At 43.3% G+C, this 23168-nt stretch overlaps 1 long non-coding RNA gene across 1 annotated transcript; it reads right to left on the bottom strand.

Moving 5' to 3' along the window:
* Positions 1-20: 20 nt before the first annotated feature.
* LOC149913298 (uncharacterized) lies at positions 21-18401 on the bottom strand. The gene is made up of 2 exons (XR_016461329.1): positions 18297-18401; positions 21-100 (listed from the first exon to the last, which is right to left on the bottom strand). It is a non-coding gene; the product is annotated as an uncharacterized LOC149913298 (long non-coding RNA).
* Positions 18402-23168: the final 4767 nt, after the last annotated feature.

Below are 23168 nucleotides of genomic sequence, written 5' to 3'. Positions count from 1 at the left end.
CCCCACTGCTTTTTTTGGGGGGGGGGGGGAAGGGGGGGGGTTCCCCCCGGTTTTGGGACGGCGGCGGCAGCAGCGATGAGATTTTGGGGCGGCTGCAGACCTGTGGGGAGACAGAGCCAAAGGGTGAAGGCCCCAAATTGCAGGGATTTGACCTTAAAATGTGGAGGGGACCCCCATGCCCCCCCACCCCCCCTCTCCCCCCCACCCCCCCTCTTCCCCCCCAGAACCCTATAGGGATCTCCTATAATCCTACAGCAACCGCCAAAGTCCTATAGGGTTCCCCCAATCCTATGCGGACGCCCGCAATCTAAAAGATCCTATAAGAACCCCACAGAAATCACCAAAACCTACAGGGACCCACTTGACCCCATAAGGATCCCCAAACCCTACAGGGACCCCCCCAAACCCCACAGGGATCCTTCAAACCCCACAGGGATCCTTCAAATCCTATAGGAGTCCCCTAAATCCTATAGGGATCCCCAAACCCCACTGGGATCCTTTAAATCCTATAGGAAACCCCTAAATCCTACAGGGATCCCCACACCCCACTGGGATCTTTTAAATCCTACAGGAATCCCCTAAATCCTACTGGGATCCCCACACCCTATAGGGATCCCCAAGCCCCACTGGGATCCTTTCAATCCTATAGGGATCCCTTAAATCCTACAGGGACCCCCAAACCCCACTGGGATCCTTTAAATTCTATAGGGATTCCCAGGCCCTAAAGGCATCTCCAAACCCCAAAGGGATCCTCTTAAATCCTATAAGAATCCGCAAACCCTACAGGAATCCCTTAAACCCTATAGGGATTCCCCCACCATATAGGGACCCCCCCCAATTCCATATGGATCCCAAATCCTATAGGGATCCCTTAAATCCTATAGGGATCCCTCAATCCTACAGGGACCCCCACACCTTAGAGGGATCCCTTAAATCCTATAGGGACCCCCCACATCCCATAGGATCTCCCTCAACTCTCTGTAAGCCCCCCCCAACCCCATAGGGATATCGAAACCCTATAAGATCCCTCCAATGCCATAAGGACCCTCCAAATCCTATAAGGATCCCCCATATCCCACAGGGACTACATTGATTCTGTGTGAACCCCCCAAGCCCCAGAAGGATCCCCAAACCCTATAAGAACCCCCCAAACCCTATAAGGATCCCCAAACCCTATAAGGATGCCCACAAACCCTATAGGTTCTCCCTCAACTCCCTATAAACCCCCCCCCAACCCCATAGGGATATTGAAACCCTATAAAGACCCCCCCAATAACCCTATAAGGATCCCCAAACCCTACAGGGATCCCTCAATCCTCAGGGGATCCCCAAACCCTATAAGGACTCCCTTGATTCTGTGTGAACCCCCGACCCTATAAGGTTCCCCAAACCCTATAAGGACTAAAAATGCCACATGGGAACCCCCAAATCTGATAGGGACCCCCATAATCCTACAGAGATCCCTCACCTTCATAAGCATCACCCCATACTGCTCCCACAACCCTATAAGGACCCCACGACCTTATAGGGTTCCCCAAAATCCGATAGGGATCCCCCATTGAATGCTGGTAACCTATAGGGGACCCCTAAAACCCCATAGAAAATCCTACAATCCTCTGGGGATCTACCAGACCCTATAGAAAGGCCCTCAATCATATATGGACTCCCAACCCCATAGGAACCCCAATAATACAGGGACAAATCGTTTTAGGACCCTCCACCCTATAAGAAACCCCAAATTCTCAGCAATAGGATTCTCCCAGTAAGAAGAAAATGGGGGAACTGGGAGCAACAGTAACAGATCTATGGGGTAACTGGGAGCCCCAGTATGAGAGCTATGGGGTAAACTGGGCTCCGTCCTATAAGAAACCCCAAATTCTCAGCAATAGGATTCTCCCAGTAAGAGGAAAATGGGGGAACTGGGAGCAACAGTAACTGATCTATGGGGTAACTGGGAGCCCCAGTATGAGAGCTATGGGGTAAACTGGGCTCCCAGTGAGGAAAATTCAGCCATAAATGACCTAAAAATCACATTTATGAGGTAAATAAGACCCCAAATAACAGATCTATGAGGTAAATTTGGGCCTAGGTGAGGAAAATCCTGTCATAAATGACCCCAAAATGCATTTATGGGGTAACTGGGAGGCCCAGTATGATACATATGAGGTAAACTGGGCTCCCAGTGAGGAAAATCCAGCCATAAATGACCCAAAATCACATTTATGAGGTAAATAAGACCCCAAATAATAGATCTATGAGGTAAATTTGGTCCTAGGTGAGCAAAATCCTGTCATAAATGACCCAAAAATGCATTTATAGGATAACTGGGAGGCCCAGTATGAGATATATGAGATAAACTGGGCTCCCAGTGAGGAAAATCCAGCCCTAAATGACCCAAAATCACATTTATGACATAAATCAGACCCCAAATAACAGATCTATGAGGTAAATTTGCCCCTATGTGAGCAAAATCCTGTCATAAATGACCCAAAAATGCATTTATGGGATAACTGGGAGGACCAGTATGATACATATGAGCTGAAATGGGCTCCCAGTAAGGAAAATCCAGCCATAAATGACCCAAAATCACATTTATGACATAAATCAGACCCCAAATAAAAGATGTATGAGGTAAATTTGCCCCTACGTGAGGAAAATCCTGTCATAAGTGACCCAAAAATGCATTTATGGGATAACTGGAGTCCCAGTATGATACATATGAGGTAAACTGGGCTCCCAGTGAGGAAAATCCAGCCATAAATGACCTAAAATCACATTTATGACGTAATAAGACCCCAAATAACAGATCTATGAGGTAAATATGGTCATATGTGAGGAAAATTCTGTCATAAATGACCCCAAAATGCATTTATGGGATAACTGGGAGGCCCAGTATGAGAGCTATGGGGTAAACTGGGCTCCCAGTAAGGAAAATCCAGCCATAAATGACCCAAAATCACATTTATGACGTAAATAAGACCCCAAATAACAGATCTATGAGGTAAATTTGGGCCTAGGTGAGGAAAATCCTGTCATAAGTGACCCAAAAATGCATTTATGGGATAACTGGGAGGCCCAGTGTGAGAGCTATGGGGTAAACTGGGCTCCCAGTAAGGAAAATCCAGCCATAAATGACCCAAAATCACATTTATGACATAAGTAAGACCCCAAATAACAGATCTATCAGGTAGATTTGCCCCTATGTGAGGAAAATCCTGTCATAAATGACCCCAAAATGCATTTATGGGATAACTGGGAGGCCCAGTGTGAGAGCTATGGGGTAAACTGGGCTCCCAGTAAGGAAAATCCAGCCATAAATGACCCAAAATCACATTTATGAAGTAAATCAGACCCCAAATAACAGATCTATGAGGTAAATTTGGGCCTAGGTGAGCAAAATCCTATCATAAATGACCCAAAAATGCATTTATGGGGTAACTGGGAGGCCCAGTATGAGATATATGAGATAAACTGGGCTCCCAGTGAGGAAAATTCAGCCATAAATGACCCAAAATCACATTTATGACGTAATAAGACCCCAAATAACAGATCTATGAGGTAAATATGGTCATATGTGAGGAAAATTCTGTTATAAATGACCCAAAAATGCATTTATGGGGTAACTGGGAGGCCCAGTATGATACATATGAGGTAAACTGGGCTCCCAGTGAGGAAAATCCAGCCATAAATGACCCAAAATCACATTTATGAAGTAACTAAGACCCCAAATAACAGATCTATGAGGTAAATATGGTCATATGTGAGGAAAATTCTGTCATAAATGACCCAAACATGCATTTATGGGATAACTGGACTCCCAGTATGAGAGCTATGGGGTAAACTGGGCTCCCAGTAAGGAAAATCCAGCCATAAATAACCCAAAATCACATTTATGAAGTAAATAAGACCCCAAATAACAGATCTATGAGGTAAATTTGGTCCTATGTGAGGAAAATTCTGTCATAAATGACCCAAAAATGCATTTATGGGGTAACTGGGAGGCCCAGTATGAGATATATGAGGTAAACTGGGCTCCCAGTGAGGAAAATTCAGCCATAAATGACCCAAAATCACATTTATGACGTAAATAAGACCCCAAATAACAGTTCTATGAGGTAAATTTGGTCCTATGTGAGCAAAATCCTGTCATAAATGACCCAAAAATGCATTTATGGGATAACTGGAGTCCCAGTATGAGAGCTATGGGGTAAACTGGGCTCCCAGTGAGGAGAATCCAGCCATAAATGACCCAAAATCACATTTATGACATAAATCAGACCCCAAATAACAGATCTATGAGGTAAATTTGGGCCTAGGTGAGCAAAATCCTATCATAAATGACCCAAAAATGCATTTATGGGGTAACTGGGAGGCCCAGTATGAGATATATGAGATAAACTGGGCTCCCAGTGAGGAAAATTCAGCCATAAATGACCCAAAATCACATTTATGACGTAAATCAGACCCCAAATAACAGATCTATGAGGTAAATTTGCCCCTACGTGAGGAAAATTCTGTCATAAATGACCCAAAAATGCATTTATGGGATAACTGGGAGGCCCAGTATGAGATATATGAGATAAACTGGGCTCCCAGTAAGGAAAATTCAGCCATAAATGACCCAAAATCACATTTATGACGTAATAAGACCCCAAATAACAGATCTATGAGGTAAATATGGTCATATGTGAGGAAAATTCTGTCATAAATGACCCAAACATGCATTTATGGGATAACTGGAGTCCCAGTATGAGAGCTATGGGGTAAACTGGGCTCCCAGTGAGGAAAATTTAGCCATAAATGACCCAAAATCACATTTATGAAGTAAATCAGACCCCAAATAACAGATCTATGAGGTAAATTTGCCCATACGTGAGGAAAATTCTGTCATAAATGACCCAAAAATGCATTTATGGGATAACTGGGAGGCCCAGTATGAGATATATGAGATAAACTGGGCTCCCAGTGAGGAAAATTCAGCCATAAATGACCCAAAATCACATTTATGACGTAAATCAGACCCCAAATAACAGATCTATGAGGTAAATTTGCCCCTACGTGAGGAAAATTCTGTCATAAATGACCCAAAAATGCATTTATGGGATAACTGGGAGGCCCAGTATGAGAGCTATGGGGTAAACTGGGCTCCCAGTAAGGAAAATCCAGCCATAAATGACACAAAATCACATTTATGACGTAAATAAGACCCCAAAAAACAGATCTATGAGGTAAATTTGGGCCTAGGTGAGGAAAATCCTGTCATAAGTGACCCAAAAATGCATTTATGGGATAACTGGGAGGCCCAGTGTGAGAGCTATGGGGTAAACTGGGCTCCCAGTAAGGAAAATCCAGCCATAAATGACCCAAAATCACATTTATGACATAAGTAAGACCCCAAATAACAGATCTATCAGGTAGATTTGCCCCTATGTGAGGAAAATCCTGTCATAAATGACCCCAAAATGCATTTATGGGATAACTGGGAGGCCCAGTGTGAGAGCTATGGGGTAAACTGGGCTCCCAGTAAGGAAAATCCAGCCATAAATGACCCAAAATCACATTTATGAGGTAAATCAGACCCCAAATAACAGATCTATGAGGTAAATTTGGTCCTATGTGAGGAAAATTCTGTCATAAATGACCCAAAAATGCATTTATGGGGTAACTGGGAGGCCCAGTATGAGATATATGAGGTAAACTGGGCTCCCAGTGAGGAAAATTCAGCCATAAATGACCCAAAATCACATTTATGACGTAATAAGACCCCAAATAACAGATCTATGAGGTAAATATGGTCATATGTGAGGAAAATTCTGTCATAAATGACCCAAACATGCATTTATGGGATAACTGGAGTCCCAGTATGATACATATGAGGTAAACTGGGCTCCCAGTAAGGAAAATCCAGCCATAAATGACCCAAAATCACATTTATGACGTAAATCAGACCCCAAATAACAGATCTATGTGGAAAATAAGACCCCAAAAAACAGATCTATGAGGTAAATTTGCCCCTATGTGAGGAAAATCCTGTCATAAATGACCCAAAAATGCATTTATGGGATAACTGGAGTCCCAGTATGAGAGCTATGGAGTAAACTGGGCTCCCAGAGAGGAAAATCCAGCCATAAATGACCCAAAATCACATTTATGAAGTAAATCAGACCCCAAATAACAGATCTATGAGGTAAATTTGGGCCTAGGTGAGGAAAATCCTGTCATAAATGACCCAAAAATGCATTTATGGGATAACTGGAGGCCCAGTGTGATACATATGAGGTAAACTGGGCTCCCAGTGAGGAAAATCCAGCCATAAATGACCCAAAATCACATTTATGACATAAATCAGACCCCAAATAACAGATCTATGAGGTAAATTTGGTCCTAGGTGAGCAAAATTCTGTCATAAGTGACCCAAAAATGCATTTATGGGATAACTGGGAGGCCCAGTAATGGATATATGAGGTAAACTGGGCTCCCAGTGAGGAAAATCCAGCCATAAATGACCCAAAATCACATTTATGAAGTAAATCAGACCCCAAATAACAGATCTATGAGGTAAATTTGGGCCTAGGTGAGGAAAATCCTGTCATAAATGACCCAAAAATGCATTTATGGGATAACTGGAGGCCCAGTGTGATACATATGAGGTAAACTGGGCTCCCAGTGAGGAAAATCCAGCCATAAATGACCCAAAATCACATTTATGACATAAATCAGACCCCAAATAACAGATCTATGAGGTAAATTTGGTCCTAGGTGAGCAAAATTCTGTCATAAGTGACCCAAAAATGCATTTATGGGATAACTGGGAGGCACAGTAATACATATATGAGATAAACTGGACTCCCAGTAAGGAAAATTCAGCCATAAATGACCCAAAATCACAATTATGAAGTAACCAAGACCCCAAATAGGAGATATATGAGGTAAATTTGGTCCTAGGTGAGCAAAATCCTGTCATAAATGACCCAAAAATGCATTTATGGGATAACTGGAGGCCCAGTATGATACATATGAGGTAAACTGGGCTCCCAGTAAGGAGAATCCAGCCATAAATGACCCAAAATCACATTTATGACGTATATAAAACCCCAAATAACAGATCTATGAGGTAAATATGGTCATATGTGAGGAAAATTCTGTTATAAATGACCCAAAAATGCATTTATGGGGTAACTGGGAGGCCCAGTATGATACATATGAGGTAAACTGGGCTCCCAGTAAGGAGAATCCAGCCATAAATGACCCAAAATCACATTTATGACGTATATAAAACCCCAAATAACAGATCTATGAGGTAAATTTGGTCCTAGGTAAGCAAAATTCTGTCATAAATGACCCCAAAATGCATTTATGGGATAACTGGGAGGCCCAGTATGAGATATATGAGATAAACTGGGCTCCCAGTGAGGAAAATCCAGCCATAAATGACCCAAAATCGCATTTATGACGTAATAAGACCCCAAATAACAGATCTATGAGGTAAATATGGTCATATGTGAGGAAAATTCTGTCATAAATGACCCAAAAATGCATTTATGGGGTAACTGGGAGGCCCAGTATGATACATATGAGGTAAACTGGGCTCCCAGTGAGGAAAATCCAGCCATAAATGACACAAAATCACATTTATGACGTAAATAAGACCCCAAATAACAGATCTATGAGGTAAATTTGGGCCTAGGTGAGGAAAATCCTGTCATAAGTGACCCAAAAATGCATTTATGGGATAACTGGGAGGCCCAGTGTGAGAGCTATGGGGTAAACTGGGCTCCCAGTAAGGAAAATCCAGCCATAAATGACCCAAAATCACATTTATGACATAAGTAAGACCCCAAATAACAGATCTATCAGGTAGATTTGCCCCTATGAGAGGAAAATCCTGTCATAAATGACCCCAAAATGCATTTATGGGATAACTGGGAGGCCCAGTGTGAGAGCTATGGGGTAAACTGGGCTCCCAGTAAGGAAAATCCAGCCATAAATGACCCAAAATCACATTTATGACGTAATAAGACCCCAAATAACAGATCTATGAGGTAAATATGGTCATATGTGAGGAAAATTCTGTCATAAATGACCCAAAAATGCATTTATGGGATAACTGGGAGGCCCAGTGTGATACATATGAGGTAAACTGGGCTCCCAGTAAGGAAAATCCAGCCATAAATGACCCAAAATCACATTTATGAAGTAAATAAGACTCCAAATAACAGATCTAGGAGGTAAATATGGTCATATGTGAGGAAATTCCTGTCATAAGTGACCCCAAAATGCATTTATGGGATAACTGGGAGGCCCAGTATGATACATATGAGCTGAAATGGGCTCCCAGTGAGGAAAATCCAGCCATAAATGACCCAAAATCACATTTATGAAGTAAATCAGACCCCAAATAACAGATCTATGAGGTAAATTTGGTCCTAGGTGAGCAAAATTCTGTCATAAATGACCCAAAAATGCATTTATGTAATAACTGGGAGGCCCAGTATGATACATATGAGGTAAACTGGGCTCCCAGTGAGGAAAATCCAGCCATAAATGACCCAAAATCACATTTATGACGTAAATAAGACCCCAAATAACAGATCTATGAGGTAAATTTGGGCCTAGGTGAGCAAAATCCTGTCATAAATGACCCCAAAATGCATTTATGGGATAACTGGGAGGCCCAGTATGAGATATATGAGATAAACTGGGCTCCCAGTGAGGAAAATCCAGCCATAAATGACCCAAAATCGCATTTATGACGTAATAAGACCCCAAATAACAGATCTATGAGGTAAATATGGTCATATGTGAGGAAAATTCTGTCATAAATGACCCAAAAATGCATTTATGGGGTAACTGGGAGGCCCAGTATGATACATATGAGGTAAACTGGGCTCCCAGTGAGGAAAATCCAGCCATAAATGACACAAAATCACATTTATGACGTAAATAAGACCCCAAATAACAGATCTATGAGGTAAATTTGGGCCTAGGTGAGGAAAATCCTGTCATAAGTGACCCAAAAATGCATTTATGGGATAACTGGGAGGCCCAGTGTGAGAGCTATGGGGTAAACTGGGCTCCCAGTAAGGAAAATCCAGCCATAAATGACCCAAAATCACATTTATGACATAAGTAAGACCCCAAATAACAGATCTATCAGGTAGATTTGCCCCTATGAGAGGAAAATCCTGTCATAAATGACCCCAAAATGCATTTATGGGATAACTGGGAGGCCCAGTGTGAGAGCTATGGGGTAAACTGGGCTCCCAGTAAGGAAAATCCAGCCATAAATGACCCAAAATCACATTTATGACATAAATCAGACCCCAAATAACAAATCTATGAGGTAAATTTGGTCCTAGGTGAGGAAAATCCTGTCATAAGTGACCCAAAAATGCATTTATGGGATAACTGGGAGGCCCAGTGTGATACATATGAGGTAAACTGGGCTCCCAGTAAGGAAAATCCAGCCATAAATGACCCAAAATCACATTTATGACATAAATCAGACCCCAAATAACAGATCTATGAGGTAAATTTGGGCCTAGGTGAGGAAAATCCTGTCATAAATGACCCAAAAATGCATTTATGGGATAACTGGACTCCCAGTATGAGAGCTATGGGGTAAACTGGGCTCCCAGTAAGGAAAATCCAGCCATAAATAACCCAAAATCACATTTATGACGTAAATCAGACCCCAAATAACAGATCTATGTGGAAAATAAGACCCCAAATAACAGATCTATGAGGTAAATTTGGGCCTAGGTGAGCAAAATCCTATCATAAATGACCCAAAAATGCATTTATGGGGTAACTGGGAGGCCCAGTATGAGATATATGAGATAAACTGGGCTCCCAGTGAGGAAAATTCAGCCATAAATGACCCAAAATCACATTTATGACGTAATAAGACCCCAAATAACAGATCTATGAGGTAAATATGGTCATATGTGAGGAAAATTCTGTTATAAATGACCCAAAAATGCATTTATGGGGTAACTGGGAGGCCCAGTATGATACATATGAGGTAAACTGGGCTCCCAGTGAGGAAAATCCAGCCATAAATGACCCAAAATCACATTTATGAAGTAACTAAGACCCCAAATAACAGATCTATGAGGTAAATATGGTCATATGTGAGGAAAATTCTGTCATAAATGACCCAAACATGCATTTATGGGATAACTGGACTCCCAGTATGAGAGCTATGGGGTAAACTGGGCTCCCAGTAAGGAAAATCCAGCCATAAATAACCCAAAATCACATTTATGAAGTAAATAAGACCCCAAATAACAGATCTATGAGGTAAATTTGGTCCTATGTGAGGAAAATTCTGTCATAAATGACCCAAAAATGCATTTATGGGGTAACTGGGAGGCCCAGTATGAGATATATGAGGTAAACTGGGCTCCCAGTGAGGAAAATTCAGCCATAAATGACCCAAAATCACATTTATGACGTAAATAAGACCCCAAATAACAGTTCTATGAGGTAAATTTGGTCCTATGTGAGCAAAATCCTGTCATAAATGACCCAAAAATGCATTTATGGGATAACTGGAGTCCCAGTATGAGAGCTATGGGGTAAACTGGGCTCCCAGTGAGGAGAATCCAGCCATAAATGACCCAAAATCACATTTATGACATAAATCAGACCCCAAATAACAGATCTATGAGGTAAATTTGGGCCTAGGTGAGCAAAATCCTATCATAAATGACCCAAAAATGCATTTATGGGGTAACTGGGAGGCCCAGTATGAGATATATGAGATAAACTGGGCTCCCAGTGAGGAAAATTCAGCCATAAATGACCCAAAATCACATTTATGACGTAAATCAGACCCCAAATAACAGATCTATGAGGTAAATTTGCCCCTACGTGAGGAAAATTCTGTCATAAATGACCCAAAAATGCATTTATGGGATAACTGGGAGGCCCAGTATGAGATATATGAGATAAACTGGGCTCCCAGTAAGGAAAATTCAGCCATAAATGACCCAAAATCACATTTATGACGTAATAAGACCCCAAATAACAGATCTATGAGGTAAATATGGTCATATGTGAGGAAAATTCTGTCATAAATGACCCAAACATGCATTTATGGGATAACTGGAGTCCCAGTATGAGAGCTATGGGGTAAACTGGGCTCCCAGTGAGGAAAATTTAGCCATAAATGACCCAAAATCACATTTATGAAGTAAATCAGACCCCAAATAACAGATCTATGAGGTAAATTTGCCCATACGTGAGGAAAATTCTGTCATAAATGACCCAAAAATGCATTTATGGGATAACTGGGAGGCCCAGTATGAGATATATGAGATAAACTGGGCTCCCAGTGAGGAAAATTCAGCCATAAATGACCCAAAATCACATTTATGACGTAAATCAGACCCCAAATAACAGATCTATGAGGTAAATTTGCCCCTACGTGAGGAAAATTCTGTCATAAATGACCCAAAAATGCATTTATGGGATAACTGGGAGGCCCAGTATGAGAGCTATGGGGTAAACTGGGCTCCCAGTAAGGAAAATCCAGCCATAAATGACACAAAATCACATTTATGACGTAAATAAGACCCCAAAAAACAGATCTATGAGGTAAATTTGGGCCTAGGTGAGGAAAATCCTGTCATAAGTGACCCAAAAATGCATTTATGGGATAACTGGGAGGCCCAGTGTGAGAGCTATGGGGTAAACTGGGCTCCCAGTAAGGAAAATCCAGCCATAAATGACCCAAAATCACATTTATGACATAAGTAAGACCCCAAATAACAGATCTATCAGGTAGATTTGCCCCTATGTGAGGAAAATCCTGTCATAAATGACCCCAAAATGCATTTATGGGATAACTGGGAGGCCCAGTGTGAGAGCTATGGGGTAAACTGGGCTCCCAGTAAGGAAAATCCAGCCATAAATGACCCAAAATCACATTTATGAGGTAAATCAGACCCCAAATAACAGATCTATGAGGTAAATTTGGTCCTATGTGAGGAAAATTCTGTCATAAATGACCCAAAAATGCATTTATGGGGTAACTGGGAGGCCCAGTATGAGATATATGAGGTAAACTGGGCTCCCAGTGAGGAAAATTCAGCCATAAATGACCCAAAATCACATTTATGACGTAATAAGACCCCAAATAACAGATCTATGAGGTAAATATGGTCATATGTGAGGAAAATTCTGTCATAAATGACCCAAACATGCATTTATGGGATAACTGGAGTCCCAGTATGATACATATGAGGTAAACTGGGCTCCCAGTAAGGAAAATCCAGCCATAAATGACCCAAAATCACATTTATGACGTAAATCAGACCCCAAATAACAGATCTATGTGGAAAATAAGACCCCAAAAAACAGATCTATGAGGTAAATTTGCCCCTATGTGAGGAAAATCCTGTCATAAATGACCCAAAAATGCATTTATGGGATAACTGGAGTCCCAGTATGAGAGCTATGGAGTAAACTGGGCTCCCAGAGAGGAAAATCCAGCCATAAATGACCCAAAATCACATTTATGAAGTAAATCAGACCCCAAATAACAGATCTATGAGGTAAATTTGGGCCTAGGTGAGGAAAATCCTGTCATAAATGACCCAAAAATGCATTTATGGGATAACTGGAGGCCCAGTGTGATACATATGAGGTAAACTGGGCTCCCAGTGAGGAAAATCCAGCCATAAATGACCCAAAATCACATTTATGACATAAATCAGACCCCAAATAACAGATCTATGAGGTAAATTTGGTCCTAGGTGAGCAAAATTCTGTCATAAGTGACCCAAAAATGCATTTATGGGATAACTGGGAGGCCCAGTAATGGATATATGAGGTAAACTGGGCTCCCAGTGAGGAAAATCCAGCCATAAATGACCCAAAATCACATTTATGAAGTAAATCAGACCCCAAATAACAGATCTATGAGGTAAATTTGGGCCTAGGTGAGGAAAATCCTGTCATAAATGACCCAAAAATGCATTTATGGGATAACTGGAGGCCCAGTGTGATACATATGAGGTAAACTGGGCTCCCAGTGAGGAAAATCCAGCCATAAATGACCCAAAATCACATTTATGACATAAATCAGACCCCAAATAACAGATCTATGAGGTAAATTTGGTCCTAGGTGAGCAAAATTCTGTCATAAGTGACCCAAAAATGCATTTATGGGATAACTGGGAGGCACAGTAATACATATATGAGATAAACTGGACTCCCAGTAAGGAAAATTCAGCCATAAATGACCCAAAATCACAATTATGAAGTAACCAAGACCCCAAATAGGAGATATATGAGGTAAATTTGGTCCTAGGTGAGCAAAATCCTGTCATAAATGACCCAAAAATGCATTTATGGGATAACTGGAGGCCCAGTATGATACATATGAGGTAAACTGGGCTCCCAGTAAGGAGAATCCAGCCATAAATGACCCAAAATCACATTTATGACGTATATAAAACCCCAAATAACAGATCTATGAGGTAAATATGGTCATATGTGAGGAAAATTCTGTTATAAATGACCCAAAAATGCATTTATGGGGTAACTGGGAGGCCCAGTATGATACATATGAGGTAAACTGGGCTCCCAGTAAGGAGAATCCAGCCATAAATGACCCAAAATCACATTTATGACGTATATAAAACCCCAAATAACAGATCTATGAGGTAAATTTGGTCCTAGGTAAGCAAAATTCTGTCATAAATGACCCCAAAATGCATTTATGGGATAACTGGGAGGCCCAGTATGAGATATATGAGATAAACTGGGCTCCCAGTGAGGAAAATCCAGCCATAAATGACCCAAAATCGCATTTATGACGTAATAAGACCCCAAATAACAGATCTATGAGGTAAATATGGTCATATGTGAGGAAAATTCTGTCATAAATGACCCAAAAATGCATTTATGGGGTAACTGGGAGGCCCAGTATGATACATATGAGGTAAACTGGGCTCCCAGTGAGGAAAATCCAGCCATAAATGACACAAAATCACATTTATGACGTAAATAAGACCCCAAATAACAGATCTATGAGGTAAATTTGGGCCTAGGTGAGGAAAATCCTGTCATAAGTGACCCAAAAATGCATTTATGGGATAACTGGGAGGCCCAGTGTGAGAGCTATGGGGTAAACTGGGCTCCCAGTAAGGAAAATCCAGCCATAAATGACCCAAAATCACATTTATGACATAAGTAAGACCCCAAATAACAGATCTATCAGGTAGATTTGCCCCTATGAGAGGAAAATCCTGTCATAAATGACCCCAAAATGCATTTATGGGATAACTGGGAGGCCCAGTGTGAGAGCTATGGGGTAAACTGGGCTCCCAGTAAGGAAAATCCAGCCATAAATGACCCAAAATCACATTTATGACGTAATAAGACCCCAAATAACAGATCTATGAGGTAAATATGGTCATATGTGAGGAAAATTCTGTCATAAATGACCCAAAAATGCATTTATGGGATAACTGGGAGGCCCAGTGTGATACATATGAGGTAAACTGGGCTCCCAGTAAGGAAAATCCAGCCATAAATGACCCAAAATCACATTTATGAAGTAAATAAGACTCCAAATAACAGATCTAGGAGGTAAATATGGTCATATGTGAGGAAATTCCTGTCATAAGTGACCCCAAAATGCATTTATGGGATAACTGGGAGGCCCAGTATGATACATATGAGCTGAAATGGGCTCCCAGTGAGGAAAATCCAGCCATAAATGACCCAAAATCACATTTATGAAGTAAATCAGACCCCAAATAACAGATCTATGAGGTAAATTTGGTCCTAGGTGAGCAAAATTCTGTCATAAATGACCCAAAAATGCATTTATGTAATAACTGGGAGGCCCAGTATGATACATATGAGGTAAACTGGGCTCCCAGTGAGGAAAATCCAGCCATAAATGACCCAAAATCACATTTATGACGTAAATAAGACCCCAAATAACAGATCTATGAGGTAAATTTGGGCCTAGGTGAGCAAAATCCTGTCATAAATGACCCCAAAATGCATTTATGGGATAACTGGGAGGCCCAGTATGAGATATATGAGATAAACTGGGCTCCCAGTGAGGAAAATCCAGCCATAAATGACCCAAAATCGCATTTATGACGTAATAAGACCCCAAATAACAGATCTATGAGGTAAATATGGTCATATGTGAGGAAAATTCTGTCATAAATGACCCAAAAATGCATTTATGGGGTAACTGGGAGGCCCAGTATGATACATATGAGGTAAACTGGGCTCCCAGTGAGGAAAATCCAGCCATAAATGACACAAAATCACATTTATGACGTAAATAAGACCCCAAATAACAGATCTATGAGGTAAATTTGGGCCTAGGTGAGGAAAATCCTGTCATAAGTGACCCAAAAATGCATTTATGGGATAACTGGGAGGCCCAGTGTGAGAGCTATGGGGTAAACTGGGCTCCCAGTAAGGAAAATCCAGCCATAAATGACCCAAAATCACATTTATGACATAAGTAAGACCCCAAATAACAGATCTATCAGGTAGATTTGCCCCTATGAGAGGAAAATCCTGTCATAAATGACCCCAAAATGCATTTATGGGATAACTGGGAGGCCCAGTGTGAGAGCTATGGGGTAAACTGGGCTCCCAGTAAGGAAAATCCAGCCATAAATGACCCAAAATCACATTTATGACATAAATCAGACCCCAAATAACAAATCTATGAGGTAAATTTGGTCCTAGGTGAGGAAAATCCTGTCATAAGTGACCCAAAAATGCATTTATGGGATAACTGGGAGGCCCAGTGTGATACATATGAGGTAAACTGGGCTCCCAGTAAGGAAAATCCAGCCATAAATGACCCAAAATCACATTTATGACATAAATCAGACCCCAAATAACAGATCTATGAGGTAAATTTGGGCCTAGGTGAGGAAAATCCTGTCATAAATGACCCAAAAATGCATTTATGGGATAACTGGACTCCCAGTATGAGAGCTATGGGGTAAACTGGGCTCCCAGTAAGGAAAATCCAGCCATAAATAACCCAAAATCACATTTATGACGTAAATCAGACCCCAAATAACAGATCTATGTGGAAAATAAGACCCCAAAAAACAGATCTATGAGGTAAATTTGCCCCTATGTGAGGAAAATCCTGTCATAAATGACCCAAAAATGCATTTATGGGATAACTGGGAGGCCCAGTATGAGATATATGAGATAAACTGGGCTCCCAGTAAGGAAAATTCAGCCATAAATGACCCAAAATCACATTTATGACGTAATAAGACCCCAAATAACAGATCTATGAGGTAAATATGGTCATATGTGAGGAAAATTCTGTCATAAATGACCCAAACATGCATTTATGGGATAACTGGAGTCCCAGTATGATACATATGAGGTAAACTGGGCTCCCAGTAAGGAAAATCCAGCCATAAATGACCCAAAATCACATTTATGACGTAAATCAGACCCCAAATAACAGATCTATGTGGAAAATAAGACCCCAAAAAACAGATCTATGAGGTAAATTTGCCCCTATGTGAGGAAAATCCTGTCATAAATGACCCAAAAATGCATTTATGGGATAACTGGAGGCCCAGTGTGAGAGCTATGGGGTAAACTGGGCTCCCAGAGAGGAAAATCCAGCCATAAATGACCCAAAATCACATTTATGAAGTAAATCAGACCCCAAATAACAGATCTATGAGGTAAATTTGCCCCTATGTGAGCAAAATCCTGTCATAAATGACCCAAAAATGCATTTATGGGATAACTGGGAGGCCCAGTGTGATACATATGAGGTAAACTGGGCTCCCAGTGAGGAAAATCCAGCCATAAATGACCCAAAATCACATTTATGACATAAATCAGACCCCAAATAACAGATCTATGAGGTAAATTTGGTCCTAGGTGAGCAAAATTCTGTCATAAGTGACCCAAAAATGCATTTATGGGATAACTGGGAGGCACAGTAATACATATATGAGATAAACTGGGCTCCCAGTAAGGAAAATCCAGCCATAAATGACCCAAAATCACATTTATGAAGTAAATAAGACCCCAAATAACAGATCTATGTGGAAAATAAGACCCCAAAAAACAGATCTATGAGGTAAATTTGCCCCTATGTGAGGAAAATCCTGTCATAAATGACCCAAACATGCATTTATGGGATAACTGGAGTCCCAGTATGAGAGCTATGGAGTAAACTGGGCTCCCAGAGAGGAAAATCCAGCCATAAATGACCCAAAATCACATTTATGAAGTAAATCAGACCCCAAATAACAGATCTATGAGGTAAATTTGCCCCTATGTGAGCAAAATCCTGTCATAAATGACCCAAAAATGCATTTATGGGATAACTGGGAGGCCCAGTGTGATACATATGAGGTAAACTGGGCTCCCAGTGAGGAAAATCCAGCCATAAATGACCCAAAATCACATTTATGACATAAATCAGACCCCAAATAACAGATCTATGAGGTAAATTTGGTCCTATGTGAGGAAAATCCTGCATAAATGACCCCAAAATGCATTTATGGGATAACTGGGAGGCCCAGTATGATACATATGAGCTGAAATGGGCTCCCAGTAAGGAAAATCCAGCCATAAATGACCCAAAATCACATTTATGACGTAATAAGACCCCAAATAAGAGATATATGAGGTAAATTTGCCCCTATGTGAGCAAAATCCTGTCATAAATGACCCAAAAATGCATTTATGGGATAACTGGACTCCCAGTATGAGAGCTATGGGGTAAACTGGGCTCCCAGTGAGGAAAATCCAGCCATAAATGACCCAAAATCACATTTATGAAGTAACCAAGACCCCAAATAAGAGACATATTAGCTAAACAAGCCCTCAAACCCCAGATCCACGAGGAAAAATTGGTTTCCACGTGAGAAAATCTCCCTCCCCCAAGTTCCCATCAGGGCCCCCCCTGTGCTCAATGGGCCCCCATTAACCCAGCCTCGCAGGGATCCCCCATAACTCAACACTACGTCACCGAACGGCCCTAAAATCGCTTTTTTTTAAGTCATTCCGGTGTCGGCTTTTTTTTCTTTTTTTTTTTTTTGGCGATATAATTCTTAAGGCTGCGAGTTAACGCGGCCTACCTTCCCCCCCCCCCACCACACACACACACCCCAAAAGCTCGAGGCCTACGATCCAAGCAAGCCTTAAGGATAACACACAGCAAAGCAAAGCAAAGCAAACCCCCCCCCCCCTTAACCCCCCCCCCACACACAGCAGCGAAATAGAAAAGAAAGGGGGTAAAGAAGAGGAAAGACACCAACCCAACCCCAACCCCAACCACCGTAGATATAGATAAGGAACCGCGTTTGAACCCCGGATGGATCCGGAATCATTTTCGCGTTGTGTGTGTGTGTATATGGAGATGGGGGGGGGGGGGGGGGATAGAAATAAAAAATGGGGGGGGGGGGGAGGAATAAGAGGGGGGTGAGCGGTGGGGGGGGGGGATAAGGAGGGGGGGGTTTGGGGGGCGTGTCCTTACCTGAGGCGGGAAAAGGAAAAAGGGGGAGGAGGAGGAAGAGGAGGGAGAGGAGGAGGGGGGAGGGGGGGGGGAAGGGAAGGGGGGTGTCCGGGCCTCAGCCGCGCCGCGGCGCGAGTCGGCGGCGGCGGCAACGCACCGCCAGGCCCCGCCCACCGGCGCCCAAGCCACGCCCCTTCTCCTTTATAGGCCGGCTGAGGGAAAGGGGCGGGGCTTAGCCGCGCAAAAGGACCCCGCGCAAGGGGTGGGGTCCTTCGCGTTTAGCTGCCCTCCGCGCTGCCTGATTGATTTAGATCCACGTTTTCGCGCTGGGAATGCGCTCTTTTTGCGGCTTGCTGTTGTTTTGGTTGTTTTGTGGGTTTTTTCGAGCGTGAGGTGGGAGAGGGGAAAGGGTGAGGCTTGCGTTCAGTCAGTGAGAAAGGCAGCCCCGCCGCCATCTTGTGTGTAGGGGGGGGATCCCGCCTGCAAAAGGGCGCGGTGACGTCACGTGATCATCCTGAGGGCAGGGAGGGAAGCGGGGGGGGGAGGGGTTGAAATTTAGGGGAAAATGGTTGAAATTTAGGGGTTAAGGAGGGTTTAAGGGTGGGGAGGGTCGGCTTAGGGCCGAATGAGGGAGAAAGAGGGGGAAATTTGAGAGGAAAAGCTGGAATTAAGGACAAAATTGGGCTTAGGGTGTGGTGTGAGGTGCTTCGGGATGGGATCTGAGGGGAAAAGGGGTGAAAAGTGGATGAAAATGGGGGAAATGAGTGAAAAATGGGTTCTGGGTGTGGTATAAGGCACTCAGGGCACTGTTCTGGTAGGAAAAGGGTAAAAAAATGGCTTAAAATTGGGCTGAAAAACCCAAAATTTGGCCCCAAAATGGGGTCTGAATGGGACACAACCCTTCAGGATTGGGAAAAGGGGTGAAAAAAGCCAAAAAATGGAACAAAATCACCAAGATTTGACCCAAAAATGGGGTCTGAATGGGACACAACCCTTCAGGATTGGGGAAATGGGTGAAAATAGACAAAAATGGACCAAAATCCCCCAAATTTGACCCAAAAATGGGGTCTGAATGGGACACAACCCTTCAGGATTGGGAAAAGGGGTGAAAAAAGGACAAAAATGGACCAAAATCCACCAAATTTGACCCAAAAATGGGGTCTGAACGGGACACAACCCTTCAGGATTGGGGTAAGGGGTGAAAAAAGCCAAAAAATGGAACAAAATCACCAAAATTTGACCCAAAAATGGGGTTTATATGGGACACAACCCTTCAGGATTGGGAAAAGGGGTAAAAAGGGACAAAAATGGACCAAAATCCCCCAAATTTGACCCAAAAATGGGGCCTGAATGGGACACAACCCTTCAGGATTGGGGAAAGGGGTGAAAAAAGGACAAAAATGGACCAAAATCCCCCAAATTTGACCCAAAAATGGGGTCTGAATGGGACACAACCCTTCAGGATTGGGGAAAGGGGTGAAAAAGGGCAAAAATGGACCAAAATCCCCCAAATTTGACCCAAAAAATGGGGTCTGAATGGGACACTACCCTTCAGGATTGGGAAAAGGGGTGAAAAAGGGCAAAAATGGACCGAAATCACCAAAATTTGACCCAAAAATGGGGTCTGAATGGGACACAACCCTTCAGGATTGGGGAAAGGGGTGAAAAAGGGCAAAAATGGACCAAAATCCCCCAAATTTGACCCAAAAATGGGGTCTGAATGGGACACAACCCTTCAGGATTGGGGAAAGGGGTGAAAAAAGCCAAAAAATGGAACAAAATCACCAAGATTTGACCCAAAAATGGGGTCTGAATGGGACACAACCCTTCAGGATTGGGGAAAGGGGTGAAAAAGGGCAAAAAAAATGGACCAAAATCCCCCAAATTTGACCCAAAAATGGGGTCTGAATGGGACACAACCCTTCAGGATTGGGGAAAGGGGTGAAAAATGCCAAAAAATGGACCAAAATCCCCCAAATTTGACCCAAAAATGGGGTTTATATGGGACACAACCCTTCAGGATTGGGAAAAGGGGTGAAAAAGGGACAAAAATGGACCAAAATCCCCCAAATTTGACCCAAAAATGGGGTCTGAATGGGACACAACCCTTCAGGATTGGGGAAAGGGGTGAAAAAGGGCAAAAATGGACCAAAATCCCCCAAATTTGACCCAAAAATGGGGTCTGAATGGGACACAACCCTTCAGGACTGGGAAAAGGGGTGAAAAAAGCCAAAAAATGGACCAAAATCCCCCAAATTTGACCCAAAAATGGGGTCTGAATGGGACACAACCCTTCAGGACTGGGAAAAGGGGTGAAAAAAGCCAAAAAATGGACCAAAATCCCCCAAATTAGACCCAAAAATGGGGTCTGAATGGGACACAACCCTTCAGGATTGGGGTAAGGGGTGAAAAAAGCCAAAAAATGGAACAAAATCACCAAAATTTGACCCAAAAATGGGGTCTGAATGGGACATAACCCTTCAGGATTGGGAAAAGGGGTGAAAAAGGGCAAAAATGGACCAAAATCCCTCAAATTTGACCCAAAAATGGGGTTTATATGGGACACAACCCTTCAGGATTGGGAAAAGGGGTAAAAAGGGACAAAAATGGACCAAAATCCCCCAATTTTGACCCAAAAATGGGGTCTGAATGGGACACAACCATTCAGGATTGGGGAAAGGGGTGAAAAAGGGCAAAAATGGACCAAAATCCCCCAAATTTGACCCAAAAATGGGGTCTGAATGGGACATAACCCTTCAGGATTGGGGAAAGGGGTGAAAAAGGGCAAAAATGGACCAAAATCCCCCAAATTTGACCCAAAAATGGGGTCTGAATGGGACACAACCCTTCAGGATTGGGGTAAGGGGTGAAAAAAGCCAAAAAATGGAACAAAATCACCAAAATTTGACCCAAAAATGGGGTCTGAATGGGACACAACCCTTCAGGATTGGGAAAAGGGGTGAAAAAGGGCAAAAATGGACCAAAATCCCTCAAATTTGACCCAAAAATGGGGTCTGAATGGGACACTACCCTTCAGGATTGGGAAAAGGGGTGAAAAAGGGCAAAAATGAACCAAAATCCCCCAAATTTGACCCAAAAATGGGGTTTCAATGGGGCACAGTGGGGTCTCTGTGGGGTTTCTATGGGGTCTCTATGGGTCTCTATGGGGTTTTTAGGGGTCTCTAGGGGGTTCTGTGGGGTTTCTATGGGGTCTCTGTGGATTTCTGTGGGTTCTGTAGGATCTTTATGGGGTTCTGTGGGTTTCTATGGGGCACTATGGGGTCTCTGTGGGGTTTCTATGGGGCGCTATGGGGTTTCAATGGGGCTCTGTGGGTCTTTATGGGGTCTCTATGGGGCTCTGTGGGGCGCTATGGGGTTTCTGTGGGGTTTCTATGGGTTCTGTGAGTATCTGTGGGGCTCTGTGGGTCTCTGCAGTATCTGTAGGGTCTCTATGGGGCATTGTGGGCCTCTATGGGGTATCTACAGGGTCTCTGGGGCTCTGTGGGGTCTCTATGGGGCACAATGAGGTCTCTATGGGTCTCTATGGGGCTCTGTGGGGTCTCTGGAGCTCTGTAGGGTCTCTATGGGGTCACTATGGGGTATCTGTGGGTCTCTATGGGGTGTCTATGGGGCTCTGTGGGTCTTTATGGGGGCTCTGTGGGGTATCTGTGGGTCTCTATGGGGCTTTTGGGGTCTCTATGGAGACTGTGGGGTTTCCATGGGGCGCTATGGGGTTTCAGTGGGGCTCTGTGGGTCTTTATGGGGTTTTGTGGGATTTTTATGGGGAGCTATGGGGTCTCTGTGGGCATTATGGGGTCTCTGTGGGGTTCTGTGGGTCTCTGTGGGTCTCTATGGGGCTCTGTGGGGTTCTGTGAGGTATCTGTGGGGTCTCTATGGGGCACGATGAGGTCTCTATGGGGTCTCTATGGGGTTCTGTGGGTCTCTATGGGGCACAGTGGGGTCTCTGTGGGTCTCTATGGGGCTCTGTAGGGTCTCTATGGGGCTCTGTGTGTCTCTATGGGGCACAATGGGGTCTCTATAGGGGCTCTATGGGTCTCTATGGGGTATCTGTAGGGGCTCTATGGGGTTTCAATGGGTCTCTGTGGGTCTTTATGGGGTCTCTGTGGGGTGCTCTGGGTCTCTATGGGGTCTCTATGGGGCACAGTGGGGTCTCTGTGGGTCTCTATGGGGCTCTGTGGGGTCTCTGGAGCTCTGTGTGTCTCTATGGGGCACAATGGGGTCTCTATAGGGGCTCTATGGGTCTCTATGGGGTATCTGTAGGGGCTCTATGGGGTTTCAATGGGTCTCTGTGGGTCTTTATGGGGTCTCTGTGGGGTTCTGTGGGGTGCTCTGGGTCTCTATGGGGCACAGTGGGGTCTCTGTGGGGTCTCTGGGGCTCTGTAGGGTCTCTATGGGGTCTCTATGGGGTATCTGTGGGTCTCTATGGGGTGTCTATGGGGCTCTGTGGGTCTTTCTGGGGGCTCTGTGGTGTATCTGTGGGTCTCTATGGGGCTTTTGGGGTCTCTATGGAGACTGTGGGGTTTCTATGGGGCGCTATGGGGTTTCAGTGGGGCTCTGTGGGTCTTTATGGGGTTTTGTGGGATTTTTATGGGGAGCTATGGGGTCTCTGTGGGGCTCTGTGGGGCTCTGTGGGGTTCTGTGAGGTATCTGTGGG

The sequence above is a fragment of the Phasianus colchicus genome, chromosome 39, assembly GCF_987193195.1.
Source record: "Phasianus colchicus chromosome 39, bPhaCol1.hap1.1, whole genome shotgun sequence".
In the NCBI taxonomy this organism is placed as follows: domain Eukaryota; kingdom Metazoa; phylum Chordata; class Aves; order Galliformes; family Phasianidae; genus Phasianus; species Phasianus colchicus.
The sequence above is the reverse complement of the archived record's forward strand: the minus strand, read 5'-3'. Positions and strand labels throughout refer to the sequence as shown.